At 28.6% G+C, this 10,996-nt stretch overlaps 1 long non-coding RNA gene across 1 annotated transcript; it reads right to left on the reverse strand.

Moving 5' to 3' along the window:
- Nucleotides 1-8,197: 8,197 nt before the first annotated feature.
- On the reverse strand, nucleotides 8,198-10,710 carry LOC107398431 (uncharacterized). Its single transcript, XR_010335857.1, has 4 exons — nucleotides 9,499-10,710; nucleotides 9,386-9,450; nucleotides 9,036-9,317; nucleotides 8,198-8,984 (listed from the first exon to the last, which is right to left on the reverse strand). It is a non-coding gene; the product is annotated as an uncharacterized LOC107398431 (long non-coding RNA).
- Between the last annotated feature and the right edge of the window lie 286 nt (nucleotides 10,711-10,996).

Genomic DNA, 10,996 nt, shown 5'->3' on the forward strand with positions numbered 1-10,996 from the left:
AACTCTATAACTCGTTTATGCTTGGTCCTACAAGAAAAATGTAAATAACTATTTTGTTGGAAATTTTATCAGCTTTAATTTTGAAAGAAAGATAAAATTTGATAGGAGTAACTGTTTTCGAGATATAAGCAAAAAACCAATAAGAAAACTGTAACTGTTACTGAACAAAAATGTAATTCAGTTTTCAATGTTTGAGACGAAGTCAAAAATGCAGCATTTAAAAACGACTCTGAAGACTTCAGTGACTTTTATGTCACCTCCTTTTTCTTCTAATAAAGTATTGGACCCAACAAATTAAGTGTATTTTAAATCACAAGACATTTTCTGTTAAAACACTTTTTTTTAATTAATAATTATTTTCAAACTTATATCTCGCTTATGGTTAGTTCTACATGAAAAATGCAAATAACTATTTTGTAGGAAATTTTATCACCTTTAATTTTGGTGAAAAAGTAAAAATTGATAGGAGTAACTGTTTTCGAGATATAGGCAAAAAACAAAAAAACTGTTACCTTAATTAAGCGCTTGCATATAAGCAAATTTAGTACTACTAGTATTGTTATTATAAATGTTATTGTTATTAATATGACGACTAAAGACAACTTTAAGACTTTAGTGACTTTTATGTCTCCTCCTTTTTCCTCTACTAAAGTGTTAGACACAATTAATTTAGTTTAATTTCGGTTTTTCAAACATTTTATTTTAAAGCAAATTTTTGTTAAATATTAAAAACTATAAAATGGCTTAGATTGCCTAAAAACACAGATCACACATGATCTTTTGCATAAAAATGAGAAAACGCTCATGTAACACACAAAATAAGCTCCATTTTTCCTTTTTAAAAGTATTATTATTATTATTACTTTTGTTACTATTACTATTATTATTATTATTATTATTATTATTATTATTATTATTGTTATTATTATTATTATTATTATTATTATTATTATTATTATTATTATTATTATTATTATTACTATTATTTTTATTATTATTATTACTATTATTATTATTATTATTATTATTATTATTATTATTAATATTATTATTATTAAAGACCGATTATAACTTTTGTATAGTAAATGTTTTTATACCAGTTTTAAAATGCGTTATTAATTTTAGACAATTTCTTGCCTAAAAACACAGATCACAGATGATCTCTTGCATAGAAATGAGAAAACGCTCAGATAACACAAAATAAGCATCATTTTTGCTTAGAAAAACTAAGCTTTAATTTAGAAAGAAATTTATTATTATAAGTATTATTATCATTATTATTATTATTATTATTATTATTATTATTATTATTATTATTATTATTATTATTGTTTTTTTTATTACTATTATTATTATTATTATTATTATTATTATTATTATTAACTTTTGTATAGTAAATGTTTTTATACAAGTTTTAAAATGAGTTATTAATTTTATTCAATTTCTTGCCTAAAAACACAGATCACAGATGATCTCTTGCATAGAAATGAGAAAACGCTCATATAACACACAAAATAAGCATCATTTTTGCTTAGAAAAACTAAGCTTTAATTTAGAAAGAAATTCATTATTATAAGTATTATTATCATTATTATTATTATTATTATTATTATTATTATTTCTTTTATTACTATTATTATTATTATTATTATTATTATTATTATTACTATTATTATTATTATTATTATTACTATTATTATTATTATTATTATTATTATTATTATTATTATTATTATTATTATTATTATTGTTATTATTATTATTATTATAATTATTATTGTTATTATTATTATTATTATTAAAAACTTATATTAAACAGACAGAAAACGTCGTATTCTGACACAAAAAAACGAATTACGTTATAGACTTGACGAGAACGGCGTATCTCGGACTCTTATAGGACTCTTATGGGGTCAAAAATTATCAGTTTGGATTAAAACAAATTATTTTTGTTGACTCTCAGTCTGAATTGTTCATCAGTTCAAACAAAAACGGCTTACTTTAGACGATCTTTTGCTTTGAACAAGAAAACTTACATCGAACAGACTAAAAACGTATTAATCTGGCATAAAAGAGCAATTTATGTATCACTTTGAATAAAGGCAGCTAATCCTATTCGTTTCATTGCTTAAAATATACAAAATTGTTAATAAATCTAACAAAAACGTTGTATTCTAGCACAAAATACTAATTACATTATAGTTTCGACGAGAATAGCTTATTTGGAATGATTCTATGCTTCCAAACGAGTAAATTTTTAATAAACAGATGCCAAACATCATGTTTTGTCCTATAAAGACATTTTATATTGCAGTTTATATTAAAACAAAATATTTTCGTTGATTCTTTGTTAGAAGCAGCAAACCTAACATTAAAGAATCTGAAAACTTTGTATTCGGACACAAACCACCGAATTTTGTTTCAGTTTAGACAAAAACGGTTGATTTTCGACAATATTTTGCTTTGAACAAGAAAGCTTATATCAAACTGACTAAAAACGTCTTATTTTAGCACAAAACAAAAGATTTGCGTTATAGTCTTAAAGCTGATTCATGCCACAGTTTGGATAAAAACCAATTATTTTTGTTAATTCATTGTTACAAACAAGAAACCTTACATCAAAGAAACTGAAAACCCCTTATTTAGGCACAGAAATTCGAATTACGTTTCAGTCTGGACAAAAACTGCTTATTTTAGACGATCCTTTGTTTTGAACACGAAAACTTACATTAAAAAGATTAAAAACGTCTTATTCTGGCTGAAAACTGCAAATTATATATTACTCTAGATAAAAGCAATTTATCCTGATTACTCCTTTACTTAGAATAGAGTAAACTTGTATAAAACTTAATGAAAACTTTAAATTTCGTCTCAAAGAAATAATTTACGTTATAGTTTTGACCAGCACTGTTTATTTCAAACGAAATTATGATTCGAAACTAATGAACTTTTATGGGGCAGATGCAAAACCACATATTACCATATAAAGCGTTGTTTTAAAGCAAAGTATTACCTTTTGCAACAAGAAATTTCACGTCAAAGAAACTGAAAACTTTGTATCCATGCACAAATATCGAATTACGTATCAGTTTAGGCAAATACAGCTTATTTTAAACGATTCCTTGCTATAAACAAGAAAAATTTTATCAAACATATTGAAAATGTCTTATTCTCGAAAATAAGAGCAAATTATGTATCAGTTTTAACAAAAGCGGATTACTCTGTTTGATTCTATGCTTAGAGTAGAGTAAACTACTATAAAACGTAATGAAAACTCTATATTCAAGCTCAAAAGAACAAATTACGTTATAGTTTTGACAAAAAAAAATTATTTCGGACGACTACATATTTCGAAGTAAGCAAACTTTAATTGAACAAGTGCAAAAGCTAATACTTTGCTTTAAAATAACGATTTATGTGGTAATATGGTATTTTGCATCTGTCCTATAAAAGTTTACTCGTTTCGCTCCATTGAATCATTCGAAATAAATTATTTTGATACAACAACGAAAATAATTTTTTTGTTTAAACTGTAACATGTCGTTTTTATAAAACGAACTAAGACGTTTGGCATCTGTTTAGTGAAAGTTTTCTCGTTTGGGGGCATAAAATCGTTTGAAATTAACAGTTCTGGTCAAAACTATAACGTAAATTATTTCTTTGAGACGAAATTTAAAGTTTTCATTAAGTTTTATACAAGTTTGCTCTATTCTAAGCAAAGGAGTAATCAGGATAAACTGCATTTATCCAAAGTAATACATAATTTGCAGTTTTGAGCCAGAATAAGACGTTTTTAATGTAAGTTTTCGTGTTCAAAAGAAAGAATCGTCTAAAATAAGCAATTTGTGTCCAGACTGAAACGTAATTTGATTTTCTGGGCCTGAATAAGAGGTTTTCAGTTTCTTTGATGTAAGGTTTCTTGTTTGTAACAATGAATAAACGAAAATCATTGGTTTTAATCCAAACTGTGACATAAATCGTCTTTTAAAGGCGAAATCAGACGTTTTGCCTCTGTTCAGTGAAAGTATACTGGTTTCAAAGCATAGAATCGTTTGAAATTAACAGTTCTCGTCAAGACTATAACGCAAATCTTTAAAGTGACACAAAGAAATAATTTACGTAATAGTTTTGACCAGAACTGTTAATTTCAAACGATTTTATGCCCCCAAACGAGAAAACTTTCACTAAGCAGATGCCAAACGTCTTAGTTCGTTTTATAAAAGCGACTTATGTTACAGTTTAAACAAAAACAAATTATTTGTGTTGTTGTTGTGTCAAAATAATTTATTTCTAATGATTCAATGGAGCGAAACGGGTAAACTTTTATAGGACAGATGCAAAATACCATATTACCACATAAATCATTATTTTAAAGCAAAGTATTAGCTTTTGCACATGTTCAATTAAAGTTTGCTTACTTCGAAGTATGTAATCGTCCGAAATATTTTTTTTTGTCAAAACTATAACGTAATTTGTTCTTTTGAGCTTGAATATAGAGTTTTCATTACGTTTTATAGTAGTTTACTCTACTCTAAGCATAGAATCAAACAGAGTAATCCGCTTTTGTTAAAACTGATACATAATTTGCTCTTATTTTCGAGAATAAGACGTTTTCAATATGCTTGATAAAATTTTTCTTGTTTATAGCAAGGAATCGTTTAAAATAAGCTGTATTTGCCTAAACTGATACGTAATTAGATATTTATGTATGGATACGAAGTTTTCAGTTTCTTTGACGTGAAATTTCTTGTTGCAAAAGGTAATACTTTGCTTTAAAACAACGCTTTATATGGTAATATGTGGTTTTGCATCTGCCCCATAAAAGTTCATTAGTTTCGAATCATAATTTCGTTTGAAATAAACAGTGCTGGTCAAAACTATAACGTAAATTATTTCTTTGAGACGAAATTTAAAGTTTTCATTAAGTTTTATACAAGTTTACTCTATTCTAAGTAAAGGAGTAATCAGGATAAATTGCTTTTATCTAGAGTAATATATAATTTGCAGTTTTCAGCCAGAATAAGACGTTTTTAATCTTTTTAATGTAAGTTTTCGTGTTCAAAACAAAGGATCGTCTAAAATAAGCAGTTTTTGTCCAGACTGAAACGTAATTCGAATTTCTGTGCCTAAATAAGGGGTTTTCAGTTTCTTTGATGTAAGGTTTCTTGTTTGTAACAATGAATTAACAAAAATAATTGGTTTTTATCCAAACTGTGGCATGAATCAGCTTTAAGACTATAACGCAAATCTTTTGTTTTGTGCTAAAATAAGACGTTTTTAGTCAGTTTGATATAAGCTTTCTTGTTCAAAGCAAAATATTGTCGAAAATCAACCGTTTTTGTCTAAACTGAAACAAAATTCGGTGGTTTGTGTCCGAATACAAAGTTTTCAGATTCTTTAATGTTAGGTTTGCTGCTTCTAACAAAGAATCAACGAAAATATTTTGTTTTAATACAAACTGCAATATAAAATGTCTTTATAGGACAAAACATGATGTTTGGCATCTGTTTATTAAAAATTTACTCGTTTGGAAGCATAGAATCATTCCAAATAAGCTATTCTCGTCGAAACTATAATGTAATTAGTATTTTGTGCTAGAATACAGCGTTTTTGTTAGATTTATTAACAATTTTGTCTATTTTAAGCAATGAAACGAATAGGATTAGCTGCCTTTATCCAAAGTGATACATAAATTGCTCTTTTATGCCAGATTAATACGTTTTTAGTCTGTTCGATGTAAGTTTTCTTGTTCAAAGCAAAAGATCGTCTAAAGTAAGCCGTTTTTGTTTGAACTGATGAACAATTCAGACTGAGAGTCAACAAAAATAATTTGTTTTAATCCAAACTGATAATTTTTGACCCTATAAGAGTCCTATAAGAGTCCGAGATACGCCGTTCTCGTCAAGTCTATAACGTAATTCGTATTTTTGTGTCAGAATACGACGTTTTCTGTCTGTTTAATATAAGTTTTTAATAATAATAATAATAATAACAATAATAATAATAATAATAATAATAACAATAATAATAATAATAATAATAATAATAATAATAATAATAATAATAATAGTAATAATAATAATAATAAAAATAATAATAGAAATATAAGTAAGCTTAGTTTTCTAAGCAAAAATGAAGCTTATTTTGTGTGTTATATGAGCGCTTTCTCATTTCTATGCAAGAAATCATCTGTGATCTGTATTTTTAGGCAAGAAATTGTCTAAAATTAATAACTCATTTTAAAACTGGTATAAAAACATTTACTATACAAAAGTTAATAATAATAATAATAATAATAATAATAATAATAATAATAATAATAATAATAATAATAATAATAATAATAATAATAATAGTAATAATAATAATAATAATAATAGTAATAATAATAATAATAATAATAATAATAATAATAATAATGATAATAATACTTATAATAATGAATTTCTTTCTAAATTAAAGCTTAGTTTTTCTAAGCAAAAATGATGCTTATTTTGTGTGTTATATGAGCGTTTTCTCATTTCTATGCAAGAGATCATCTGTGATCTGTGTTTTTAGGCAAGAAATTGAATAAAATTAATAACTCATTTTAAAACTGGTATAAAAACATTTACTATACAAAAGTTAATATGAGAATACTATGAGAATACAGTCGTGTCTCTGCGTGCTCTTACCTTTAAAATTCATTTTCAGTGGTTAATTCTTAGTGTTAATTATTGAATTTGATATCTAGGTGTATATAATTGTTGTTAATTCCTCTGGAAATTACTATTTTTGCGATTTCGGTAAGTTATTCTTGTTTAATTTGTTAATATCCGTCATTAGATACGCATAATTATATCTTATCGCGGCAGTATAAGATAGCGCTCGCCCCTCTATAGCATCAGCAGCTGGTATCGCGGCGGCGCGGCGCAGTGAAAATTTAGTATTTATCGCTCTGTCGCAGAGTGAGCGTCTGGTGTCCAAATTTTGTCTACATTAATTTCATTAATTTCAGTTTAAATCACTAAATTTAATGGCTGAATTTAATTGCTGCCACTGTTTTAAAAGCGTAAGTCGTGATACACCTATCGTGGTGTGTGACGGCTGTTCGCTAAATATTCACTGTCGTTGCCTCAAAATAAGCGAAAATGAAATCGCCTTTATTTCTCAGTCTCGCTCTCCAAATATTAAACTGTTTTGTAATAGATGCAACGTAACTATCTCAGCAATTTCAGAAATTAAAAAACTCGTAAATGACATAAAATCTTCATTTGATGAGCGTCTTAGCAAACTCGAATCTCTTATTATTAATAACAATACGTCTCAAGCTATAAACCGCGAAGAAATTATCGCCGAATCTGTGGACAGGTCGGCTCGTGCGTGCAATGTTATTATGTACAATGTTAAACCTGTCGCTAATATACAAGACGTGGATGTGGTAAATGATGTCCTCGAGGTCATTGATCCATCACTTGTGATTGGTCCGGAAAATGTTTTTCGCGTAGGAAAAGCCGTCGGTGATAAACCTCGCTTATTAAAATTGCAATTTAAAACTCAACAAATGGCACGTCTATGCTTGAAGAAAAAATCGTCTTTGCTGCAGCACCCACAATTTGCTCACATTACTATTAGTGATGATAAAACTCCGGGTCAACTAAAGCATTTAAACAATTTGCGTGATGAATTAAAGCGAAGACTTGATGTTGGCGAAAAGGACTTGACAATTAAATACGTTAACCACGTACCAAAAATTATTTCACATCAAAAAAACTAAATATTTACCCTTGTTCAATGGCTCTTCTGTATACGAATATCGCATCTTTATCTTCAAAATTTAATGATTTGTTATTAGAAGTAACTGAATTTAGACCTTCTATTATCGCACTCACGGAGACTTGGCTTAATCCGTCTATCTCTGATGATGCTGTACACATTGAAAATTACTCTATTTACAGAGATGATCGCCTATCTCAAAAAGGTGGCGGTGTGTGTTTTTATGTAGATAAAATTAAAATTTCAAAATTTTTTAAAATTACTCAAATTTGCATATCTGTTAAACCTTATGATTCTCTATGGTTAAAATTTGAAGGAAATGAACAAACCCTTGTTATAGCATGTATTTACAGACCACCAACAGGAGCGTCTTTTAACAATCAAGAAAATGATAAAAATCTATTTAATACCATACAATCAACTATTAATCAGTATCCTAACTTAATTATTATGGGAGATTTCAATTTTCCATGTATAGACTGGTCTGCTAAAAACACAACAGGTCAAACAATCATCGAAAAACAATTTTCTGAATTGCTCTTGGAGAATAATTTGTCACAAATAGTCACTGAACCTACACGATTTAGATCCCAACAACGTCCTTCATTACTTGATTTGGTAATTTTGTCTGACGTTAACCTTGTATCGTCTTTAAACGTTTCGAATCCTGTAGGTACATCTGATCATTCAAAAATCGAAATTGAGTTACAAATTATGATATATTCAGAGCCAAATGCAAGAATTAAAACAACATCAATTGTTGACTACACTCGCATAGACGAAAGTCTCTTGACTTACGACTGGAATGGTTTAGATTCACTAAATGCGGAAGAACAATGGAAACATTTTAAATCGATTTTACAAACTTGCATTACAACAAATTCCAGACTGTTTACAAACCGACTGAGAAAAGATAAACCGTGGATAAATCAACACATGCTTGACAAAATAAAATACAAAGCTAAATTATGGAAAAAATTTAAAAGGCAGCCTACCGAAAATAATTTTTCTGCTTATAAAAGATTTTCTAACCAACTAAAATCTGATTTACAAATAGCCAGGTGTAATTATGAAAATTCTATATTAAATAAACCAAAACTATTTTATTCCCATGTACGTAAATTTATCTCTAGTCGTGTGTCGGTCCCTTTAGTACGAAATGCTTCAGGTCTACTCTGCTCCGATCATACAGAAACTGCAAACACTTTAGCGGACAGTTTTGCTGCTACCTATAATTTAAACATTAATAATAATATACCGTCATTTATGCCTACAAGTACATTTAGTGGGTTGTCTTATATTAATTTTACTCCGGATCTGGTAAAAAGCCAACTCTGTGCCATTAAATTAAATACAGCTCCAGGTCCGGATCAGATACCTCCCAAACTCCTGAGAACTTGTGCTGCTTCGTTGTCGGGCCCACTTGCCAAAATGATGACAAAATCATTCTTACAAGGCACTTTGCCCTACGAGTGGTTGCAAGCAACAATCACGCCTTTGTACAAGTCAGGAGATAAACTTGATCCTGCTAACTATAGACCTGTAAGTCTCACGTCGACATGCTGTAAAATTATGGAAAAAGTTATAGTCAAGGAACTATTAACTTACATGAGAAAAAATAATTTAATACCTGAGCATCAGCACGGCTTTTTACCAGGTAGGTCAGTTGTCACAAATTTGCTATCCTGCACAAATCTATGGACAAAAATGTTAGACACTAACCAACCTGTAGACATAATTTACCTTGATTTTAGTAAAGCCTTTGATAAAGTCCCTCACAATCTCTTGTTAGCAAAACTGGAGTCCTATGGTGTAACAGGAAATTTGCTTGATTGGATCCGAGCGTTTCTATCAAATCGAAACTATTGTGTAAAAGTCTGCGGTAAATTTTCGTACTCTAAACCAGTATTAAGTGGGGTCCCACAGGGATCAGTTCTTGGACCAATTTTATTCTTGTTATATACAGCAGATTTATTGTTTTCACTGGACAGCTATTCAGCATATGCGGATGATATTAAGTTATTTGCTAACCCACTTGTCACGGACTTGCAAGACCAACTTAATTTAATCTTCCAATGGAGCGAGAAGTGGCAAATACCACTAAATATTGCAAAATGCTGTGTACTTCAGTGTGGCCACAACAACCCAAAGTACCTTTACCATATAAATGGCACACTCCTGAGTGTAAAAACCTCAACCAAAGATCTAGGGGTCATTGTAAATGATAAGTTAGGATGGTCAGAGCAATGTCTAGCATCAGTGGGTCGAGCGCGTAAAATGTTTTATTTGCTAAAGCATGTTTTTCCAAATCCTTCAGTCAGTTTTATTTCAAAGGTGTACATCACTTACATAAGGCCGCATTTGGAATTTGCCATTCCAGTCTGGAGACCTTATTTGTTAAAGGATATTGATTTGCTGGAAAGAACTCAGCACCTGGTAACTAGATGGACACACTGTTTAAGACAAGTTTCATATGAACAACGTCTTGAAATACTCAAAATACCAGATCTACGTGCTCGTCAAAACAGGGCAGATGCAATTCAAATTTTTCGGCTTACTCATGGTTTATTTCCTGGAGTAACACGCAATTTCTTGCAAATTCAATATCATGACAGACTTAGAGGTCATTCTTATAAGCTGAAAAAAGAACCATTTAAGACTACCGTTAGAAAGAATTATTTGACAAATCGTGCATTTGATATATGGAATGGCATGCCTGATAACGTTGTTGCAGCTGTTACTGTTTCTTCCTTCAAGAATCAATATGACACATTACAATAATTAACATTAACCTTTATTAATTAACTAATTTAACTGTAGATTAAAATTGTATTTCATTTTTCATTATTCAATGGTGTTTTATTTAACACGAAACCGTATTTCTTGATATTTTGCTATAAAGGTGTTAACCTCAGCAAAGAATCTATGTTAATAATAATAATAATAATAATAATAATAATAATAATAATAATAATAATAATATTAATAATAATAATAATAATAATAATAATAATAATAATAATAATAGAAATAAAAGTAAGCTTAGTTTTCTAAGCAAAAATGAAGCTTATTTTGTGTGTTATATGAGCGCTTTCTCATTTCTATGCAAGAAATCATCTGTGATCTGTATTTTTAGGCAAGAAATTGTCTAAAATTAATAACTCATTTTAAAACTGGTATAAAAACATTTACTATACAAAAGTTAATAATAATAATAATAATAATAATAATAATAATAATA

This window comes from Tribolium castaneum, unplaced genomic scaffold (genome assembly GCF_031307605.1).
Source record: "Tribolium castaneum strain GA2 unplaced genomic scaffold, icTriCast1.1 ptg000027l, whole genome shotgun sequence".
Taxonomy (NCBI): Eukaryota; Metazoa; Arthropoda; class Insecta; order Coleoptera; family Tenebrionidae; genus Tribolium; species Tribolium castaneum.